This window comes from Falco punctatus, assembly GCF_963210335.1.
Source record: "Falco punctatus genome assembly, chromosome: 5".
NCBI lineage: Eukaryota > Metazoa > Chordata > Aves > Falconiformes > Falconidae > Falco > Falco punctatus.
Window position 1 is genome coordinate 4,838,018 of NC_137584.1, and position 18,886 is coordinate 4,856,903.

General features: G+C 44.3%; 1 protein-coding gene across 7 annotated transcripts in view; it reads left to right on the plus strand.

The window, feature by feature from the left end:
* BACH2 (BTB domain and CNC homolog 2) overlaps positions 1 to 18,886 on the plus strand; it is a 202,695-nt gene that overhangs the window by 27,524 nt on the left and 156,285 nt on the right. The window contains exon 1 of one of the 7 annotated variants that reach the window (XM_080389332.1): positions 12,608 to 15,849. The exons of the other annotated variants lie outside the window; for them this stretch is intronic. The gene's annotated coding sequence lies outside the window, so the exon portion shown is untranslated. Of the gene's footprint in view, positions 1 to 12,607; positions 15,850 to 18,886 lie in introns of those variants that run through there. 7 annotated transcript variants of the gene reach the window in all.

The window sequence follows — 18,886 nt, forward strand, 5'->3', positions numbered from 1 at the left end:
AGAATAAATGAACATTTGATCTGTTTCTCTTGCTGAATTAACAGAAACATAAATGCAGAATATCTTCCTCCCTTTCCAGTTGTGCTGGGCAGATACAAAGGAGGCTTATGATGAACAGAGGATGTGCCTGTGTTGATAGCTGAACTAGTCACTAAAATAAGGTTATCCCCTTTGCCCTGTCTGAAGTGTGCGTGGACAGGGTACCAGGACCCAGAAGCGTGACAGTGCAGACATTAGCAGTGAGCATGCAAAGTTTCTGTGGTACCCTTTGTGCCATGGTTATTGTTCCAGTAGCTTTCCAGGGAAAGAAAGGCCTTTCCACCTCTTTGGTCAGATGGTGTTGGTCTGTGCATTACTACAGGCAGCAGCCAGAGGTAAGTCTCACATACCTTGCTCTTCTGGTGTCACCTTAACATGCCTTGTGTTAAGAGTGTGTCACCATCATACCTGCTGCTGTAGAGCCATAGCTAGGGCAGCCGTATTCATGCTGGGCTAAGCCAGAACCTCACAGGTGTGCGGTCATCTATAGCTGGTAACTTAAGCTGAAAGTGTGGGTTCACATGGGGCTTCTCCAGAGGACTGCAAAGTTCCATCTGAAGGCTTCTCCTCTCTGCAACCATCTACTATTCACCCACTTGCACCAGAATAGCTACTCGTAGCAGAACTATGGACGTGATTGTCCTGTACTCGGCACTGGTGAGGCTGCAGCTCAAATCCTGGGTTCAGTTTTGGGCCCCTCACTAGAAGAGGGATGTAGAGGTGCTGGAGCGTGTCCAGAGAAGGGCAGCGTAGCTTGTGGAGGGTCTAGAGAGCAAGCTTTATGAGGAGAAGCTGAGGGACCTGGGGTTGCTTAGCCTGGAGAAAAGAAGACTCGGGGAGGATCTTACCACTTTAAAGTACAACCACCTGAAAGGAGGCTGTAGCGAGGTGGGTGTCAGTCTTTTCTTCCAAGTAACAAGAGATAGAATGAGAGAAACTGACCTCAAGTTTCACCAGGGGAGGTTTAGATTGGATGTCAGGAAAAATTTCTTCCCTAAAAGGGTGGTCAAGCATTGGAACAGGCTGCCCAGGGAGGTGGTTGAGTCACCATCCCTGGAGGTATTTAAAAGATGTGCAGATGTGGTGCTTAGGGACACAGTTTAGTGGTGGACTTGGCAGTGCTAGGTTAACAGTTGAACTCAATGATCTTAAGGGTCTTTTCCAACCTAAATGATTCTATGATTCTAACACAACCCCTATCAATGAACTGTTCAGGTTAGGAAGGAAAAAACCCACCCCAACTTTATTTAAAGATGTTTCAAACCCAGCCATTTGACTGTGTTGCTTATAATCCAGGCTACGGAAATTTAAAGTGGAAAAAGCAAGGGGTCAGTGAGTTGTGGCAGAGGAGAAATGGGATCAAGCAGACAGGGGAGGGTGGAAATGTGTTGAGCTGGTGTTGCTGCAGGTACACGCAGCGGGGCCTGCACCCTTCAGTGTTGTTTTCTCTTCTTAGTCTGCAGCAATGTCGTTTGTTCCTTGGGGGAAATGGTCTTCTACGTGGAATCTCCATTAAGGGCCAAAGGGATAGAGAAAACTGTTAAGTCCCTATATAACAGTTGTACCTTAAAAATAGGCCTTATGTAAGGAACTGCCCACTTTGAGCAGTTGTCCAAAAATGTGACTTAGTTGGGTCCTCCTGTTTAGATTGTTCAGTGTAGCTTACTTCAGCATTTAATTGTAGGGACCTTATTTTTACATCTCAGACTTACAGACATATTGTGCTAGCATAACATTTGTTACTAGGTAGGAAGACTGAAGATCCTGATGTCAGTTCTGAGCTCCTGGCTTCTGCTTTTCCCCTGGGAGCATGTTGTTGGTCTCCTCTGGGAGGACCCTGGCTGTTGAGTCTCCTCAGTTCTCTGTAGGAGAAAATTTTGGTTTTCCCTTCAAGCAAGATGCCACACAAGGCTTACTCTCAGGGTGCCACAGTACCCTGGGAACATTTTCTGGAGAAGGAGAAGTGGATTCACATTAAAAACATGCAACCACCAACAACAAAAAGAAACAGCCGCTTCTTGTATAAGTGGGAGGGAATCCCACAGTGTCTTCAGAGAAGTAGACTTGGTCAAGTGCAGTATCTCAGACCTCCCACCATCAAATGTCAGCCAGGTCTGACTTCCATTTTAAAAGTAGTACCTGGCATGGAATAGGGTTATACCAAAGTCTTATTGCCTAGAAACCCAAACACAGAGAAATGTCATTTGGTGTAACTTCTTGAAAAGAGATTAAAACTTACGTGTTTATCTTGGATCCCCAATGCAAGGCACAGGAGGCAGTGGTGAGGGTATTTCATGATTAATGACCCTTTCTGCATATGTTTCTCATAGCTCTTGGCATTTAGTACTCTTGGTGACCTGGCTTTTTATTTCATTTTTCTCTTGTTGGCATTCTCATCAGTAGCCTCCTGAGATGCAAGAACCTACCCTCAACCAACGGGTCTCTTGGCTGTGAGGATGTGGGCCAGTGTACTATCCTTGGACTCCACCAGTCAAGTAGGCTAGCGTTCTGTCCCGTTCCTACCATCACTTCTTTTTTTTTAATTCTGCTTTAATTCCTGCAACATATAAAGCCATCACCCCTGCCTTGAAAACAGGATCCAGTTAAGATGTGTAGGAGCGTTACACTGAAATTGCCAGCCTAACCAAGAACAGATTGATTTGGGTACCACGGGAGTCAAGCTGCAATACTTGCAGTTCGGTGGGAGTCAGGTTGGCAGCCCAGGCTGGCCCCCATGCACAGCACGCTGGTGGTCCCAGCTGCTGTGGCTGCCTTGACAGCGGTTAGACCTGGCCACCCCGAAATAAAGGCTGTATGGAGGAGTGCTCTTCAGCTGCCTTTCTCTGTCCTCAGAACAAGAGAAACCCAAGGTAACACCACGTGGGTCTTGGCACTTACATGAGAAAGGCAGCAAAGGGGGGAAAGCGCTGCGTGGACCAAGCAGTGCAGTCTGTTGCAATCAGAGGGTTTTTCCTTTATGGATGTGTGTGATTTTTATGGATGGGGAGGGGTTTGGCTTAGACATGGGTGCTGATCCTTCATCTAAGACAGTGAGAAGAACATCTGATGCTGAAGATAAGCAATTTCTCCTTTCAGCTGGGAGCTTTCTCAACCAGTGGCAGGCCATATATGGCACATCAATTGCTCTGCCTCCCCTAGAGCTTCTCCCTACAGCTGCAGACCATGTGCTTGTGTATGTGTGCATGCTCACCAAGGAGGGGGGTGTGTGGATATTTAACCAGCTGTAAATCAGTGAATCGGTGTAAGGGAAGCGATTTCCCATGGGGAGAGGAACACCGTGCTAGAGTGGCGGCTGAGTTTGGCAGGTTCTCTGTTGTTCAGGGAACCCATGCCACTACCTGGGCTGGAGTTGCCAGGTCCCACTGAAAGGGTGCTGGGTGCTTTGCATGGCCATTATGCAGCCATCCATGTCATTTCCTCCACTGCTTTGACCAAGGCATGGAGGGGCTGGACAAGAAATGTGGGGACAGGGGGCTGGAGCATGAATCAGGGTCTCTGTAGAGCACAAGCAGAGAGATGGAGGACTAGTGAAAATAATGGTGTGTTGCAGGTCAGACAGCAGCTCTCCAGGGACTGGAGCATGAGAAAAGCAGGCTTTTGCTCTTCTGGCATTAAGGCTTATGCTTCCTTTTCTGCCTGCCTCCTTCCTTGGAGAGCAGTCAAAAGAGAAGTCATCTGTGCAACCTGCCAGAGGCCCTTCTTCTTGCTTCTGGCTGGCTGAAGAGGCAACTGTAGAAGTTTCCCTGTTCATTCCTAACTCTTCTTTCTTGGCTGTTGATGCGTGAGCAAGTTTGGTCTATACCAGTCTGTTTTCCTCATATACAGGCAGTCTGCCTATATAGTAAATATTTTTTGTCTTTCTCTAACCCCTGGGTACAGCACACCTGTTTTCTACAGTGATGCATGTCGTTTTAACTACTTGTGCTTAAATGGAGGAAGTCGGCAAGTAGATGGAGGGTTTTAATTTTGCTGAAGCCATTCAGGCAAAGCAGCTGGATTTCTGTTCTGCGTACGTCCTTATTCCACCCCATGCTTGACTCGTTTGGGAAGTGCTGTGGTGAGCACCCTGCATGGTGAGTTTTGTCACCTGTGTGAGTGGCTGGATGCTGATCACCAAGGCTGCAGAGGGAAGCGTGCTTAAACGTCTGGGGCAGAGACAGCTTCTCTTTATGGAAGAAGCCGTAGAGGTTTGCATGGGCCTTTTCTGCATCCCGGTGAGTAACCCAAAGGCATGAGGCCTTCCAGGATAGAAGCTATTCGAGACAGTTACTAGCTGGCAGCCTGGTGCTTTGGGGCATAAGCATCTTCCTACGAGCTTGGTTTCCTGCAGGGCAAGGGGAACAGAAGAGACAGGATGGGGTAGGTTTTCCTGTGATTGACCAGTGTTAGTTTTCTTGTACCTTGCCCTGAAGCTTCTGTAGCTCTGCTGCCTGAAGCTGATGGTGGAGTGGACCGTGATCTGAGAAGGCATTTTCTTGTGTACAGTATGAACTACTATCATACAGTTACTGTTAAACATTGCCAGTATTTCCTCTAAAAGATACATTTGGAAGTCTTACAGAAAAAGTGTGTAAACAAAAAGTACCGCTGTGTGTGGAACACCTAGCTTCTACAGAAATGAAAATCTGCAAAACTAAATGTAATATAGTACATCCAACAGATCGCTGGGCTGTATCCAGTGAAATAGATAAGGGGCTTCCCATTGATTGATGGGGTCATGGATACACCACGTTGACCTGTGCAGGTTTAGGGCCCCATCTCCTCCAAATGGAGTAGGATAGCTACAGTGAAAGCACAGAAGCTGCAGTTCTCTGTACAGGACAGCGAAGACCATGCTTTCGGGCTCTGACCCAAATAATGAAGCAATTTTCAATGTGAGGTTTTTTTTATTATTTTCTGTGCCTGGGGAAGGGCATTGTTTGAAAATCAGCTGCTTGTAAATACGTAGTGAGGCCTTGGTGCTCTGAACACTCTTATACTGCTCTGAAAAACTTACGGCAGAGCTGTTCCAATATGTTTCCTCTTGGATCCTGAATATGAGGAATACCATAGAGGTAGAACAGTGTATCAGATGTGGCCTTATTAGTGAAAAGAGGAGGATAATTGGCCTAGCAATGTTGATAGAAAAAAAAATCAGCCCTTGGCTGTAACGCATTTGATAGGTCAAGGGGATGGCGGAGAGGTGGGGGCAGGTCATAACATGGAATTAAAGCATGAATGTGACCATTAGCTATTGCGTCCAGCAAGGAAGGTACCCTATTTTGTTCATATTGCATGCATTTTACTTTTCGTTTTTTACAAAAAAACCAGATGTACCAATTCTAATGTACTGGACTTTTGCTTAGTAACATGTCATCTTTCTGGGAAAGCCTATACATACATAATAGCATTGTTTTAGTGGGCATAAATCCTTGCTTGGGCTACAAGCACATGGTTTGGACAGGACACGTTTTGGGCCCAGCGTGTGTAATTTTATATAGCAATTGTTCTCTTATGTGGGTAAATTTTTTAGCACTAAAATATCGAGCTACAACACTGTGCTTCATTGTTAGACTCACTGACCTTTGCCGTTAGTTGGAAAGGGGGCAGGAAATCTTTGTTTCCTAAAAGCTGCCTGAAGTCACAGAAGAAAGCAGTATCCCTTCTGCTAGCAACATATGAAATGACCTCTCAGTGCAAACAGAAATAATTCTGGCCACATGAAAGCTGTATGGAGGCTCAGCTGTGGGAAATGAGCGATGACGGGAAGCAAATAAACAACAGGGAACTGGATGTTAATGTTGGTTATGTCAGATATGTAAACTCCTGTAGGCTGCAATAGTTCTGCCTATCAGGATCTGCAACTCGTCTCGTTCCAGAGCAAGCGTGAGCCCGTGGGACGGGTGTATATGCACTGCTTTAGAGGCAAGACCCAGTTGTGGGCAAAGGAAAGGTGATCTTACAGGGGAGGGAAGTCAAAGTTGTTGCCGCTTCCCTGACTCTTGGGCTGTGTAAGAAAGCAAAAAGCAGTCCAGAATGGTGAAGATGAAACATCTCAGCCTCTCTTGCCAGTTGGAGAACTGCTAATATGTTTATAGTCTTGGAATAAAAGCAACAAAACAAGTTACTTAAGAAAGGGATCCATCATTCTGACAAAAATAGAGCTTTCAGCTGTGTTTTTTTCTTTGTCTGAGCCTGTGTTTCTCCAGCCAATCAATCCTGTTACTGAATAAAACTCTGGAAATCAACTTAACAAGATTAATGTCTGTAAATATTTTTAAAACCTGTGTGTTATATGGTCTCTTTAAATGAGATTATGTCATGTTTATAATACTTATATTTTGTATCTAGTCTGGTTGAAAATTGAATAGTTTTCATTAATTTCTCTTGCTTGTTTAATTTCATGCTTAAACCAATAAGTTACAAATCCGCATGACTGCCCACTTATTGTTGCACTCGGAATAATTGCACTGAGTCACTGTGTGTGGACTTGGATTGCCATAGGCTGTTAATACTTGATATTTAAGCAAGCATGTTTATCTGAAAGCTGGCTCATCAGTCTGTGGAATGCAGTGTTTACTACGTGAAGTTCAGCCTAGGATGATTGCAGTTAGGAGATGTAGTCTGTGATCATTAATAATACCTAGAATTAGTATTTGTCTTTTCAAGCCTGTATAGGGAAATAATCTGCTAAATGTGGGAAAATAAATGCAGGGAAACTTTCAGGCTTTCAGAAAAGGGGTTTTGTGTGAATTTAATGCGGTCTTCCTAAAAGACTCTTTCTTGCCTTTGCGCTTTTTTTTTTTTTTTTTTTTTTTGTCCCAGTAGGTACCTGGTTTTTGTCTATGCTTTGTCTTGAATGTCTTGTTTAACCAGAGGAGAATTTGGGATTATGCAAGCTAATAATCAATTCCCTTCATAAAGTGAAAGAATTGTTTTTTCCTGTCCAAGTTGATTTCCGAGGTTTAGTCCAAGTGTTTAGTTCCAAACACTGATGTAGAGTTATTTTCCCTAGTGAAATTTTCCTCTGTAGCAGAAAGAACCCCGGGGAAACTGACATTAGAAATGTCGTTTCACCTTGGTTAGTTTTGCTGATGTGTTTGCAGGTAGTTAAAACACTGAGAAATTTAGTGGCAGCATCACCTGCTGGAGTGTGTTTTGCAGAAGAAAAACAAATGATGAAGGGGAGTAATGGCTGTTGGTTTACTTGTGCGTTCTGCTGAGGGCTGTTCCCCTGTCCTGAAGGAAGCAGTGAATGCTCTGCAAACCCTTGACGTGCAGGTGAGAGCAGAGAAACCTTCCTCTAACAGATTCCCTGCACCAGCAGGTGAAGGGCTGCTCAGCTAGTCCGTGGAGTGCCTGCTGAGTAAAGCATACGGAGCTTTTCTTCCTCAAGTAAGGCAAATGATTTCACATAGGACTTTGTCAGAACTGATACTCGGGTTTTAGCGGAAAAGTGTAACTTCTTTTAAACTGCAAAGTGTCCACAGTTCTTGCCTTTGGGATTACTAGCGATGTGTCAGCAGCAGTCTGGATTTCATTTTTAATGGGAGAAGCATCTGTGCAATTCTGCAGACTGAGATAAAGCAAACTTTAGATTGGAAATCAGATGAGTTTGTCAGTCAGAATAACTATTGTGGAGCTGCAGGCGAGGAGCCAGACAGCACTTCATTTTTTGCAAAACAGAGAGATGATTTTTATAATGTGCTACTCTCCCACATCAGTAGTATTTGTTGCCATTGAGCACAGTTGCTCCTGACCAAGGTGATTTTGTTAGTTGGTTTCCTGTTACTGCAGTTACTTGGAATATCCAAAGGAGTCACTGTAATTTAGAAGCCATGTTTGGCAGCTTAATATTTTGTGTTTCAGGTGGTATTTGTGTGTCCATGTATCATATTTATAAACAACATTGATTTTTCCTTTTTCAGTGTATGTATTAGGATAGGAACATAGAGAAAAAGGACCGGAGGACATCATAGTTATAAATACACTTTCATTTATGTTCTCCGATTTGATGACCTCTTGTTAATTTTTTGCTATATATACAAAGAATGTTTTAGTAAACAATACTGATTTTATAGAGAATGTAGAGGAATACGTATGTGTGCAAGAGAGGCTTTTTTTTTTTTGCCAACTGCATTAGATTTTTTTTAGATTTTAAGTACTTTGCATTATTCTTAACAGTGATGATACATGTATAATATATCTCAGTATGTTCCATGTATCATTTGTCTTGGGCACCAGTATAACATACGTGGGTGTCAACTGCATATCACTGTGGTTTTTAACCAATTTATGATAGTTTTGTTCTGATGCAAAGCTTAGGTGTGCTAGAACCAGGATTGCCACCCACTTTAAATGTTGTTGTTAGCAGATAGCATTTATTTCAGTCACTTTAAAATCTTAACATTATAAAGTGGTTTTAAAAGGTTTATGTATTTTTAAAGCAACTTTTATATTCCATCTAGATAATGTCTACCACCGTTGGTACTGGAGATCATTCTCCTGGAACATGTAATGCGGCTGTGGCGTTCCACTGTATTAATTAATACAATTCCATTGAGGTCTTGAACCTCCTAGAAGATCAGGGTCATCCCCATTAAGTGTCCAAACAGGATACAACTGACCGAACAGCAGCATTTTCTTGAAGCTCTCCTTGATCCTCTAGATGGGGTCCAGGGAACCCATCACTTTGAGGAATACACGTGTTGGACTGTGTGACCTTACCTAATAACCACGCATGTGAGAAGCCCAGAGGGCAGGAGATCTGTGGGATGCCCAGTGGTGATGCTGGCAGCGAGCTGGCGAGTTCCTGTGCTGGAGAGGTTTGCAGCTGGCTACCTCGTGGTTTCTGCAGGTGGTGTTCTCCAGCTCTTGTTTGTCTTCCTGACTTTCTTGTCTAGCAGTTAGGCTAGGGGAATGGGAAGTGTGGCTTGTGTAGTCCACGCAAAGATTTCTGAAGGAAGCTCGCAAGGCTGCATGGATTGCTCCTGTTGCTTCCAGCCAATTCTTTAGCTGAAATTAGCTTGGGGATTAGAGGAGACGATACAGCCACACGTGCGCACACACAAGCTTACAGAGCAATGAACATACCCAGAGAAATCGCCCAGAGTAAACTTTTTTTTTGTGTGTCACGTAAATAAATGTGTTGTAAACATTCAGCGCCTGCTTGTTAAGGTTTATTTGGTAGGTTGGCCCTGTATTGCCTAAGAGCTTAAGTTAAAATGCTTACTGATGATGGGCTTGATCTTTGGGGATCTGCTGGAAGAAACTGGCTGAACTACTTCACCCCGTCTTCCATTTCTGTACATGTAAAATGGAGGCTACCTGTCTTCCCTGGGCTTAGAGGGGATTAGTTACCCCTTAGGGCTGGCTTTGGAAAGAAGAAGTGCTAAGCAGGGTGGCGTGATGTATGTCTGCTCTGGTGGCAATGGGAAGGGGGGAGGAGGAGCGTTAGCTGGTGAGGACGGGGTCAGGCGTGGGGTGGAGGGAAGGCCAGCAGCAGCCACGGCCAGGCCAGGGCTGTGCAGGGCTGGCTGGCTCTTTCGGGATGCCTACAGCCCGCTTTAAAGCGAGCAAAGCAAGACAGGCAGAGGCAAAATACCCAGAGCGATTTCAGTGAATACGAGCACAAACCTGTTGGCTTTAATCAGCTTATGAGAAACGAACTGCGCCTGGGAGCTGCACGAGCCAGGCCTGAAGGCGAGCTGCAGCTTGGGCGCCCGCGTGTGCACGTCCCTGCGCCCTGGCTGGGCACGCGCCCTGCGGTGGGGGACGCTGCCCTCGGGCCCCAGCACACAGCCTCGCGCCGGCCTGGCCTGGGCCTCCCCCGAGAGGGAAGCCTTGCCCGAGAGGGAAGCCTTGCCCGAGAGGGAAGCCTTGCCCGAGAGGGAAGCCTTATCACTTAGCGTGGTCCAGGTGAGCACCAAAAGTGCGTTGGAAAATTGAGCTCTGTGCCTGCTTCCAGAGAAATTCCAAGCCTGGTTCAGGACAAATTACTCTCGTGTAGCAGAATCAGTGGCGTAAATGCTTTCCCATCTCTTCCCACTTAGCTGAGCACCTTTCTGTCCTCATGAGCTCTGTGTTGTTCCCCTTAGTCCACGCTGCCTCTGCAGTGGGGGGATGCAGCCCCACACCCCCCTCCCAATTAATAGCCTCCCCATCATCTGCTTAAGGTTCCTGGTGGTGTCTCTGGCCGAGGCTTGTCCCTCTTGACTGGTTCCCCTTCCTGCCCTTTACACTCCACATCCTCGGGGATTTAACTCCCTGTAGTTGTGCTGGATAATGCCCAACACATAAAGCAGGGTCTGAGAATGGGATGCAGAGAGCTCCTGTACCGTGCAGACCAACGGGATGCCCAGGCGCCTCCCTGCCTTCCAGAGGACTCTGCATCTGGTGGTTAAAAATTGGATGGTTTCTCTCATTACCTCAGATTTCTGTTTGTTTGGTTTTGTGTTGTTTTGTGGGTTTTTTTTTCTTTAGTTTGATGTTCCTCATCCCTCCCAAGAAGACAAAAGGCTGTAATATTAAAAGATAATTTTGTAAGCCCAGGGAGAACACACTTTTTCCTTGTGCAAATTAAGGTAATGTTCTGTAATAACTACTGTGTAGGAATTGATTTTCTGCAGGTAACAACTTTGTGGGCTTGATACAATAAAGTAATAGAGCTGTGCATGTTGTGTGTAACCCCTGCAGTATTTCAGGGCTGTGGTAGAAACACCCTTTATTTTGCAAGAAGAGCAATAACGCTCCAATATTTTCAGGTTTCAAAGTGTGACTATCAAACATAAGAACAAAAGAACAAAAATATCTGAAATTCATCAGCCATTTTCCTCCGAGTTTGCCAGGCCACACACTGTAAGTGTGGTGGTATTTCAAAGCTCATGGCAATTCAGTTTAAAAAATAATAAATTATTTCATTCTCTTGAAATATTAATGTCAGAGAAAAACAAAGGAAGAGGCTCTCTTGGCAGCTGCATCTGTGATGGAGTGGAAGATTTCTTTGTCATCTTGAAGTTCCACCTAAAGTTGAGACAGAAAACCCAGCACTTCATTGTCATCACGATTCTTTCTGTCTCTTTCGGATGTGGTTGGCAAGCTCCTTTCTTTTGCCTTGTAGCATGAACAGGGAGTCTCCAGCTTACAGAGGCTCTGGGAGAATGTGTAAGGAATTGCATGAGTCCAGAGAGGATCTGCGAGGTGTGGTTCTGTAGTAAGTGGGCTTGTTTCAGCCCAGGGGCTCATTGCAGTCTGATGTAGGGCACGAAGGGCAGTGTTGGCCCCTGGCATGGAGGATAAGCCCGGTGATTCTGGACCAGCAAGTGATGTCCCAAGAATACTTACTGTATCCTGCTCTGCATCAGCTGAAAGAGAGGGTAGAGCATGTAGGGAACTACTCTTTTTGCCTGGCTATGCGCTTCTGGTACTTGTTGAAGTAAAAGTTGGTTTCTAGAGCCCACGTAAAATCCATCTGTGTGTCTGAGTTATTCCTCTGTACCTTGGGAGATGTAAACATGTGGACCTGTCCTTCTCTGGAGGCATTCAAAACCAACCTAGACGTAATTCTGTGCAACCTGCTCTAGGTGAACCCGCTTTACCAGCAGGTTGGACTAGATGATCTCCAGAGGTCCCTTCAGACCCTGACCTGTGATTCTGACCTGGGGTTAGATCTGAATTGTGGGTCAGCATGTGCTTAAGCCTGTTGGGAGCCTGAGAGGATGGTACTGGTCTGGGGATGGGGGGCAGCCAGACCATGATGTCCTATTTTGAAGGAAGCCGGTGGGGAGGGTCATCTCAGGTGGTGCTAGAAGAAGGGCCGGTGTTAGTGCCTACATGGGTCAAGAGAAACCCAGACGGTGAAGCTGGCTCCCCCGGCAGTGGGAGTGGGCACTGACCAGGCGCTGTGATTCTGCTGGGTGCACAGGTTGTGGTTCTGATTTTATTGAGATGTTCTTTCAAGGGAAAGGTACCTACCGAAGCTGTAAGTACCTATCGGGCTGGCAGCAAGTGGATGCTCTTTCTGCCTGGGCAGAGCTGAAGGGCTGTGAGTAGCTGTCACCTCTCTTTCTGGTGGTGGGGGTGATGCACCGGCGCTTGCACCCTGTCCTTTCCTGCCTACGCTGCCAGTGCTGCTGTTCCGCAGCTAGCTTTTCTCAGTGTGGCATTACCTGTCTCGTCTGTTTTGATGGCTATGTTCAAAATATCTTGCTGCTGATTATGCAAAGTATCTGCTTTTCATCATCACATCTTTTTGTGTGAATGCCATGTTGAGTCTTCAGTATGGATTTAATATTTCTTCAATATTACATGTTAATTGCTTCCAATTCTCTATTGCTTCATCTCTTGGCCACTTCAACTTAAATTATTATTATAGCTGCTCTTTTGTGAAATGTGTTATGCCTGGTCTGATTTTTCTTTTCCATTTCATTGAAGTACTTGGCAGCTTAAGTAAACCTTCTTGCCTTATATATTTTGTTTAGAACAACAGATTCCCATTAAATCAAGTACGGGAGTTTGTTTAGTTAATAAGGAAAATGGTACAGCACTACTGAGTGGACAATACGCACTACACTGAGAACGGTACATTTCTTGAAACTTGAGGCTTGTGTGTTGATTCTTAGTTCTCAAAAAAATTTATTACTATTCTCTGTGCAGAATTCCATTATGGCAGGTGCTGTGTACTATTCCTCTAGATATTAGCCTTTGTATAGGGGAAAGGGTATGGAGTTCTCCATACTCACATTGAATGAAAAGTGCTCCTTCAAAAGGCTAATGAGTAAAACTGGACCTCAGCAAGTAAAATACATCAAGGTAATGTGTCCCTTAAACCCTGACTCTTAAGTCTGTATTGATCTTCCTTCAGTGGAGCAGGAGTTGCTGCTGGAGTCCTTCTGAATTGATGCTGAGTGTCCTCATGTCCAAAAGAAAACTCCTTCTGGAGGACAGACGGGGAGAGAGGTTGTTGAGGCACTGTCAGATGGGAGTGACTGGCACAGAAAGCTGTGCAGGTGGTGGTGAGTTTTATCTCGGTCCTCTTACAGAGCTTGGAGCGCCCCAGGGTGTGTTGGTGACACAGTGGCAGCTCTTCTGAGCTTGTCCTTTCCTTTGGGTAGCAAAGGATGGGAAACTTCTGCCTGGGTGGGACGTGTGGGAGCTGGACCAGGTGAAACAAAGGGTGGTGGGAAAGGTGCCTGATGAAATGCTGGATGTTTTTTTTATTGAGACGACTGTGCCTGAAACAAAACACGCTGATGCTTCCCCGCAGCCTCAGACCACTTCTTTCCTGGCTGGCTGGCTGTGCGAATCCAGGTCCTGCTGTTTACCCCGTGCAGAAACTATTCGGCTGTAAAGGGGATGAGCTCATAGAAAGACTTGTGTGAGGAAATGCAAGATCTCCCAAAGATAGCACAAAATTGTTTCTTAATGAGTCTTGGGTACAGCATTTCATAAGGGACCTTCGGAAAAGTATGAAAAGTATTTGCCTTGGTATCTTAATAACCTCTCCGGGGGAGGGAGCAGTCTCCTTCTCATGCACGGCTGCGAGCCGGAGCCTTGGGTTCCACCGGGGTGAGCAGCCCCTCTGCCTCCTGCATGTCATCACTTCCACCCCTAGGTGCGGCTGCTCGCAGGCTGGGATTTGAGGTGTCTTTTGTAAGTTAGCATTTGGAAAGGAAACCAACAGGCTTCGCTGGATGCCCATGAATTGATCCAGGTGCTTGTTTCTAATGCAGACAGTAGCTCATTCATGAGCATAACCCAAAGAGGATGTAGTCGGTTGTATCTTTTTTTTTTTTAACTGAAAAAAGTATTTTTGTAAGTGATTTAAAAATGGCATTAAAAAAAAAAAAACAACAAACAAAACCCAAGCAGGTGTTATGCTAAAATGTGAAGTGCTTTTACAGTCTCACAGCATATCTTTTTTTTTTTTTTTTTCTTTGCGTTACCATTACCAGCAAACAGCTGATCATAATGGACTATAAGGTGCTGGGTTATTGCTCAGGTCATGCTGTTGGTTGCATGCTGACTATAAAAGAGTTCAATTACCTTAATAGTTGCAAAGCAAGGAAGCATAGGACATAGGACCAAAAGCATGGGTTACTGTTGAGATGTTATAACCCCAAAATAGAAAATAAATATGCTAAAAATATCTTTCATTTCCATTCCTACTTATCCCTTCTTAAAATAAACAAAGCCAGCATTAAACAAGTATCCATTTGTTTTTGGAAATTTCTAGAAAGTGCTGGAATATGAGAGCATGAGCTTGACAGTGCTACCAGCCTGCTGCAAGACCACATGGAAGCGCTTAACTGAGTGAAGAGACAAGTTTCTTTTGTTTCAGATGATAGGATATTATTTAAAACTGATTGCAGCTTGTTGGTTTTGAAGTCAGTTATTTTCAGCCAGTAACCTCTAAACGCCGCCGATTTCAGTTGTGTCTGCTCCGCGCCTGCCGGGGCTGGGGGAAGGAGAGAGGGGCAGCCGAAGCAGGGGGCTGCTGTGCCTCCCTTGCACCAGATGGTCCCACCCCGCAGCACACTTGCGGCTTATTCCCTTCACATTCCTCAATATTACTAATTTTCTCTTCCATAAATCATCAGTTCCCTTTCCTAGCAATTAATCATTTCACTTATTTTTTTTGTTCTATATTTAATCCTTCCCGTTCATCAACTCTCTTGCATGTTAATCTTCCAATATTAGAAGGATTGTTCAGATCCAGTTCAGAAGCCAGTTCAGGTCGTGTCAGTGTCCCCTAGTTTCCTCTCTTTATTTTGGTGACTGACAACAAGACTGTCTGGGGGAAGGACCAGTACTCCTGCCCCTGCCCACCCCGCCACCCCCCCCACCCCCAATGGCAAATACAACAGGCTGACAGTCTGGGGTGGCTTTACCCTTTAATTATTGGGTCAAGACTGGCACATGAGGCATTTATGCTCTTTTCCAAAGTCTTGTTGAGATGGGAAACTTGTGTCCAGTCCCTTTTTGCATCCAGATGGACTCTTGGCTTCTCTGGCATCAAGGGGAATGAATTACTATTGGGTAAATCACATGTTGTATAGAGTATTTTCTTTTACATCTGCTGAGTTTTCATTTGGTTGAAATTTATTTTCTTCTTATGTTGCAAGGTAGAGAAAGACAATCTCCTCTCTTCCCAGTTTATTTTCTAAAACACGTAATTTAAGCAGACCAAATGGAGCACCTTACCCAGAACGGGAGCGCACCTTCCTCCCGCCCAGCAGCGCTGCTGCAAGGGTTTTGCTGTCTCCCCTTTCCTTCTGCCAGCCGGTGCTGGGGTGCCCCTGTTCAGAGCCGGGCACAGGGTGGCTGGGCAGTAGCCCCGGGCTGTCCTACCAGCGCAGGAGGGTAACCCAAGCCATCTTCAGTGACGCCACAAGATGTCACTTAAATTGGAGAGGTGTTTGTCAAAAGATGTAAAAGCCGTCACTGTGGATGTGTTTCTTGGGGTGGGTGTGGGTTGACAAAGCACGGGAGAGGTGTCTATCAGCGGAGCGGTCTGATGGAATGATAGCTCTTTTGTTCCAAGATATAACCGTAGCGCATGCGTAGGCTCCTGTCTGCTTTATTTTACTTGAATTTGTTTGAATTCTACAGAAAACTTTTAAAAGCCACATCAAGTTTCTTAACATTTTTCAAAGCAGCCCCTGACTTAAAAACGCTGGGTGAGCAGGATGAAGGGACGTGCTGAGGTGTTGACACCCGCAGCAGCAGTTGGAAAGGAGGGACCCAGAGCGCTGTGCCCGGTGGTGTGCAGCTCCCTGGGGGACAAACCTTGCCCGGGGAGCCTACGAGAGGGTGCGTTGAGGGGATTTGTAGCTCAGTGTTTGAATGCCGTATCGTTGACAACATGTGTTGCCTGCATTTCTTATCATTCCAGTAACTTCCCACCTCTCAACTGCAGGTTGATAGTGGTGCCCTTTGTGGACCTGTGTGGGTGAATTCTCTGTAGTACCTAGCGTTGCTCTGCCTTTAACGTGTATACCCTAACTGCTCAGATAAAATAAATTCATTGTACTTTGCTGCAGCTGTCAGTGAAAGGAAATTGTGCATTTTTCCCTTGAGTGTTGCGAGTTTTTCTTCAGTCTTTCTTTCTTTGAAAGCCCTAGTAGCATGGTACTTTTGAGATCGATCTTTCTTTATGGAGGAAAAATCACTTTATGCTTTTCTTGTGTTCAGAATTATGCAAAGCAGTTGCCGAGCATAAATGTGCAACAGTAAATGCTGTAGAAATGTACTTTACAAAGATTCCACCGTTAACCACACTGAAGAAAACAAAAATGCAAGGTTCTTCAAATCGATGTCACATGCAGGAAGTGACATTTAAATTCTTACTCATTTAAAATTAAGCTTTCTTACCATTTTCCTTTTTTAAAGCGTTGAAGATTTTCCATTAGTTAAAGGGTTGTCTTGCAAGCCTTCAAGAATAAGGTTTTAGTTGGTGGTTTGGTTTTGTTTTTTTTTTTTTTTTTTTTTTTTTGTGAAGAGGCTTGGGCTATTGGGCTTTAATTTAGAGATGATGGTATACTTTTGAGTGTGAGGACCGTGTACATCTAATTGGCTATTTGAGAACCTGTGTTAGAGGACTGACCTCAGAAGCATTAGGAAATGGTAGTCCCACTGCTTATCTTTACACTTCATAAAAAGCATTGTTTAATTCTTGGAAGAAGAGGGTGTTTCAGTCTCGCTTAGTTTTCTTCTTTGTTCTGCTTTGCTTTGCTTTGCTTGTGTTGGTGTTTTTCCTGGTCTCTTTCAGTGCTGGAATATAGTATTGAAACAACTGTATGTTTTATGGCTTTTACTCCCAAGTTTCCAATTTTTTTTTTTTTTTTTGTCATGTGGAAGCCTCATGTTGAGCCTCCGGTAAACAGATTTTCTTGAATCCAAACAAAAAGCAAGGGCTGCGACATGCAACCAGTTTTGGCTGTGAAATTGAGTCAGAGTCACTTGCACACATCCAGTCCCAGCAGCAGTGAGCTTGCGCTTGCCCAAGTGTTGTTCTTCCCCACTGCTCCCAGCTGAGCTTGTGTCCCAGCAACGAATGACATTCAGGACTCCTCTGGATGGCAAGCTGAGCTGTCAGTCCCCTCTGCTATTCAAGTTGTCCAAACAAGCTTTTCCTCCTTCCTTTTTGAAGGAGTGTTGCTGGAGTAAACATCTGTCCTTCCTCTTCGTTTGAATTGCTGATCCTTTCGCATGCTGGTTGCGCTGTGGATTGAACACAACTGTCAATGCTCTTCTGAAGCATGAAAGGACAATGCATTTGTTTCATTTCTCAGGCATCTGCCAGAAGTATTTGATAGCGTTGAAGTGTTGAGATGTTATCTCAATCACTTAAATTCCGTGCTTCAGTATTTCTCCATTGCTAGTGTTGAAAACAAACCCACCAAATTTAAAGTATGAACTCTCTTTCAAATGAAATACAGCATTTGATGTACTTTTGGCTGGTAAAATTATCACAGTTGCTAATTGGTATTATTTTCATTGTTACTATTGCATCTTCTTTATCAGAATATGTTTGTGTTTCTTTCATCTAGCACTTCTCCACAGCGTTGTGGAAAAATAAGTCTTTATCTCCTGTGCATCTCCTGTGTGTTACTCTGTCAGCCAGAAGTGTCTCTGGTATCTTGGAAGTATTGGAAGATTTTAAAATACAGTCTATTAAAGAAAAAAAAATAATTAAGAGATACTCTGTTTAAAAAAAAGAAAAAGCTAAAATCCTGTTAAATAATTAAGATGCTTTGGGCTTTATCAGGATTGACAGTGTTCTTGCCATAATATACATATGCAAAAACTGTAAGAAGTTTAATATTTTATAGCAAGGATAACTCCAAAACCTAAATCTGCTGGCTTGTTTCTATGGTAACAAATATTGAAATATGTCTAGCCAACACTGTAGGTCCATTCCCTCCCCTTTAATTTCTGTCTATGGGTTCTAGGAGTTCATTAAAACTGTAGAATCCTTTTAAAATTGGTGTGTTCTGTTGTAAAATTCCTTAAGATTAATGCTGAACATAACTTTAAATTTCAACATAAGCATTTCTTTGAAAGAGATTTCTAAGACTGCATATTCACCAATCTGGTATTTTTGTTCTTCATTGGCAAGTTGATCTTTTTTTTTTTTTTTTTTTCCTGTGCATGACTATAGTTAAAAAATGGAGTTTCATTCTATGGATTCTGCTGAAAATATTAAAGACTGCTTAACTGTAGCAGTCTGGCTGGAAGACAATAGCAGCATGAAGTCAGCACCTGCAGCATTAAATTTAGTGGTCAGGACCTCTTGGCCAGAATTGCTTCTTTGGGGTCCTGTCCTATGCTTAAGATTGAAATGATGGCTTACTGGGAGCTTCAGCCTTCATTTCAATTAATGACACTTAACTTTTTGTTTATTACAGTGTATTTTCTAGGTATCTGCTTTAAGCCACTTTGTGTCTGACATCTTCTGGTTGTTTTTCTTATGAGGGCAGCCCAGCAGTGCTGGGAAGCAGTCTGAAGTGCTGGCTGTGAGATTCCATTTCCCCAGTGGTAACTCAAGCCACAAGCACCTAGTCCCAGCAGTAAGAGAAAAATTTTGAGACTTTGAAGTGAAACATCAGGTTGATGCAACATTTTGCATCTGGTTGACTAGCCAGCATTAGATGCAGCTGGAAGCAGAAAGGCTTCCTCCCTCCACCTGCGGGAACTCTGGTTTCTGCTGGGATGTAGTGAAGATAATGAGGCAACAGAAAGAAAATTTCAGAAACTCGTATTTGCGCTTAACAGCTGTGTTTCAGGAGCCTGTGGTTATGGACTAAATGCATGTTTTCTCATCGGGCTAATAGCAACCACCCTTTTT